Source organism: Martes martes (assembly GCF_963455335.1).
Source record: "Martes martes genome assembly, chromosome: 17".
In the NCBI taxonomy this organism is placed as follows: Eukaryota; Metazoa; Chordata; class Mammalia; order Carnivora; family Mustelidae; genus Martes; species Martes martes.
Genome location: NC_137905.1, coordinates 47,833,340 through 47,838,364, shown reverse-complemented (window position 1 = coordinate 47,838,364; position 5,025 = coordinate 47,833,340).

Below are 5,025 nucleotides of genomic sequence, written 5' to 3'. Positions count from 1 at the left end.
GGAGCTCCTGGACTACATTCCCCAGCATTCCCGAGAGGAACCGGAGCCGCTGTCCCGCCCCCGCGTGAGGCGGAAAAGCCCGTTCCCACACCTACGGCCGGGATCCAATCCGGAGTCCACGAAAGGAGAGGACCTCGCATTCTTGCCCTCTGGTAGCCGAATGCTTCCGAACACGCAGAGCACTGTATTACGCTCTCCCATTTCTCCAGCGGAGCAGTTTTGCGCTTTCCTGGAGCGGAAGTGCCCCAATCCCAAAAAGCGTCTGGACTACAAATCCCAGAATCCTCTGTAGGACTGAGCTTCCCGCCTACCTTAAATTTCTCTTTTGAATTATCAGGTGGAGTCTAAATAAACCCTCCGGTGTTGTGGAACTCGGCTTGCCTTTCTTTCTCACTGCTCCCTTTCACACCTGATGTAGCTGGAAATAGGAAAAACAAAAGGAAAATTATTGGAAAGGCTGCTATGTGCTGGGTAAAAGTAGAGATCATAAAAGGGGCGAGCTGAGCTGCGCTGAACAAGCCTTCTTTATTACCTGAGCCTGGATTCACCTGTGACCAAGAATCCATTAAAACGGAGATGCAACCAGAGATTCCTGGGTGACTCAGTTGGTTGAGCATCTGATTCTTTTTTTTTTTTTTTCAGCATAACAGAATTCATTGTTTTTGCACCACACCCAGTGCTCCATGCAATACGTGCCCTCCTTAATACCCACCACCTGGCTCCCCCAACCTCCCACCCCCTGCCCCTTCAAAACCCTCAGATTGTTTTTCAGAGTCCATAGTCTCCCATGGTTCACCTCCCCTTCCAATTTCCCTCAACTCCCTTCTCCTTTCCATCTCCCTATGTCCTCCATGTTATTTGTTATGTTCCACAAATAAGTGAAACCATATGATAATTGACTCTCTCTGCTTGACTTATTTCACTCAGCGTAATCTCTTCCAGTCCCGTCCATGTTGCTACAAAAGGTAGGTATTCATCCTTTCTGATGGAGGCATAATACTCCCTAGTGTATATGGACCACATCTTCCTTATCTATTCGGCCGTTGAAGGGCATCTTGGTTCTTTCCACAGTTTGGCGACCGTGGCCATTGCTGCTATAAACATTGGGGTACAGATGGCCCTTCTTTTCACTACATCTGTATCTTTGGGGTAAATATCCAGTAGTGCAATTGCAGGGTCATAGGGAAGCTCTATTTTTAATTTCTTGAGGAATCTCCACACTGTTTTCCAAAGTGGCTGCACCAACTTGCATTCCCACCAACAGTGTAAGAGGGTTCCCCTTTCTCCACATCCTCTCCAACACACGTTGTTTCCTGTCTTGCTGATTTTGGCCATTCTAACTGGTGTAGGGTGGTATCTCAATGTGGTTTTTTTTTTTTTTTTTTTTTTAAAGATTTTATTTATTTATTTATTTGTCAGAGAGAGAGTACACACAAGCAGGCAGAGAGGCAGGCAGAGGCAGCGAGAGAAGCAGGCTCCCCGCCGAGCAAGGAGCCCGATGCGGGACTCGATCCCAGGACCCCGGGATCATGACCTGAGCCGAAGGCAGCGGCTTAACCAACTGAGCCACCCAGGCGTCCCTCTCAATGTGGTTTTAATTTGAATCTCCCTAATGGCTAGTGATGATCAACATTTTTTCATGTGTCTGATAGCCATTTGTATGTCTTCATTGGAGAAGTGTCTGTTCGTATCTTCTGCCCATTTTTTGATATGATTATTTGTTTTGTGTGTGTTGAGTTTGAGGAGTTCTTTATAGATCCTGGATATCAACCTTTTGTCTGTACTGTCATTTGCAAATATCTTCTCCCATTCCATGGGTTGCCTCTTTGTTTTGTTCACTGTTTCCTTTGCTGTGCAGAAGCTTTTGATCTTGATGAAGTCCCAAAAGTTCATTTTTACTTTTGTTTCCTTTGCCTTTGGAGACATATCTTGAAAGAAGTTGCTGTGGCTGATATCAAAGAGGTTACTGCCTATGTTCTCCTCTAGGATTCTGTTGGATTCCTGTCTCACGTTGAGGTCTTTTATCCATTTCGAGTTTATCTTTGTGTATGGTGTAAGAGAATGGTCCAGTTTCATTCTTCTACATATAGCTGTCCAATTTTCCCAGCACCATTTATTGAAGAGACTGTCTTTTTTTCCACTGGATATTTTTTCCTGCTTTGTCGAAAATTATTTGACCGTAGAGTTGAGGGTCCATATCTGGGCTCTCTACTCTGTTCCGCTGGTCTATGTGTCTGTTTTTATGCCAGTACCATGCTGTCTTGGTGATCACAGCCTTGTAGTAAAGCTTGAAATCAGGTAACGTGATGCTGCCAGTTTTATTTTTGTTTTTCAACATTTCCTTAGCAATTCGGGGTCTCTTTTGATTCCATACAAATTTTAGAATTATTTCCTCCAGCTCTTTGAAAAAGAATTTTTGGAATTTTGATCGGAATGACATTAAAAGTATAGATTGCTCTAGGCAGTATAGACATTTTGACAATGTTTATTCTTCCAATCCAAGAGCATGGGATGGTCTTCCATCTTTTTGTGTCTTCTTCAATTTCTTTCATAAGTTTTCTGTAGTTCCTTGAGTACAGATCCTTTACCTCTTTGGTTAGGTTTATTCCCAGGTATCTTATGGTTCTTGGTGCTATAGTAAACGGAATCAATTCTCTAATTTCCCTTTCTGTATTTTCACTGTTAGTGTATAAGAAAGCCACTGATTTCTGTACATTGACTTCGTATCCTGCCATGTTACTGAATTGCTGTATGAGTTCTAGTAGTTTGGGGGTGGAGTCTTTTGGGTTTTCCATATAAAGAATCATGTCATCTGCGAAGAGAGAGAGTTTAACTTCTTCATTGCCAACTTGGATACCTTTTATTTCTCTTTGTTGTCTGATTGCTGTTGCTAGGACTTCTAATACTATGTTGAACAAGAGTGCTGAAAGTGGTCACCCCTGTCGTGTTCCTGATCTCAACGGGAAGGCTGTGAGCTTTTTCCCATTGAGGATGATATTTGCTGTGGGTCTTTCATAGATAGATTTTACGAAGTTCGGGAATGTTCCCCCTATCCCTATACTTTGAAGCGTTTTAATCAGGAACGGATTGAGCATCTGATTCTTGCTTAGGACTCAGGTTATGGTCTCAGGGTCTTGGGATCAGGCTGTGAGCTCAGCGTGGAGCCTGCTTGAGATTCTCTTCCTCTCCCTCTCCCCCTACATCCACTCACACACTCTAAGAATATTTTAAAAATATTTTTTAAAAAAGAGATGCAACTATCCAGCAGGATATAAAACAGAAAGAGAAAAGTTCTCTGCCTTTCCTTCACTTCAGGAATTTTTGTTGTTGTTGCACTGGCAGAAAATTGGTTTTGGATTGGATTTGCCTGATAATTAGCGATATTGTGCATCTTTTTATGTACCTGTTGGCCATTTGGATGCCTTCTTTGGAAAAATGTCTGTTTGTTCCTCTGCCCATTTTAAAAAATTGAATTAGTTGGGGTTTTGTCGCTGTCGTTGTTACTGAGGTGTAGGCATTCTTTATATATTATGAGTCCTGACTCTTTATCTGATACATGGTTTCCAAATATTTTCTCCCATTCCATAAGTTGTCTATTCATTAAAAAATATATTTCTTTTGCTGTGCAGTGGTTTTTTAAAAATTATTTTCCACATTTTAATTTAAATTCCAGGTAACTCACTCTATTAGTTTCAAGTATAGAATTTAGTGATTCATCACTTACATACAACACCTGGTGCTCATCACAATTGCCCTCCTTAATACCCACCACCTATTTAACCCATCCCTCCTGCCCACCCCCCTTCTAGTAACCACCAGTTTGCTCTATATAGTTAAGAGTTTGTTTCTTGGGGCACCTGGGTGGCTCAGTGGGTTAAAGCCTCTGCCTTCGGCTCAGGTCATGATCCCAGGGTCCTGGGATCAAGCCCCGCATCGGGCTCTCTGCTCAGAGGGGAGCCTGCTTCCTCCCCACTCTCTCTCTCTCTGCCTGCCTGTCTACTTGTGATCTCTGTCTGTCAAATAAATAAAATCTTAAAAAAAAAAAAGAGTTTGTTTCTTGGTTTGGCTCTCCCCCCACCATATTCATTTGTTTTCTTTCTTAAATTCCACATATGAGTGAAATCATATGGTATTTGTCTTTCACTGATGTACAGGCTTTTTAGTTTGATGTAATCCCACTTGTTTTTTACTTTTGTTGCCTATGCTTTTGGCGTCATACCCCCCAAATACTGCCCATGTCAAAGAATTTCTTCCCTATGTTTTTCCCTAGGAGTTTTATGGTATCAGGTTTCATACTTGTTCTTAATCCATTTTGAATTTATTTTTGTGAGTAGTGCATAACAGAGGACCAATTTCATTTTTCTGCATGTGGTTATCCAGTTTTCCCAACATCATTTTTTGAAAAGACTATCTTCTCCCAATTGAGTGCTCTTCACTTCTTTGTTGAATATTATTCTACTATATATGCAGGGGTTATTTCTGGGCTCTCAGTTTTGTTCCATTGTTTCTAGTTTTATGTCAGGGTCATGCTGTCTTAATTACTACAGCTTTATAGAATAGTTTGAAATTAGGAAGTGTGATGCCTCCAGCTTTGTTCTTCTTTCTTCTAATTGCTCTGGCTATTAGGCATCTTTTGTGCTTCAACACAAAATTTTAGGATTATTTATTTCTATTTCTGTGAAACATGCCACTGGAATTTTGACTGGGCTTGCAATGAATCTATAGATGGCTTTGGGTAGTTGGAACATTTTAATAATATTACTTCTACTTCTTATATACAAGATATCTTTCCTTTTACTTGTCTACAATTTCTCTCACCAAAGTCATAATTTTCAGTATACAGGTCTTTTACCTCCTTGTTTAAATTTATTCCTATGATTTTTATTTCTGATGCTACTGCGAATGGAGCTGCTTTCTTTCTCAGATATCCCATTTTTATTGTATAGAAACCCAACTGATTTCTATATGATGGTTCTTTACGATACAAACTTATTGAATTCACTGATTAGTTCTAACCATTTTTTT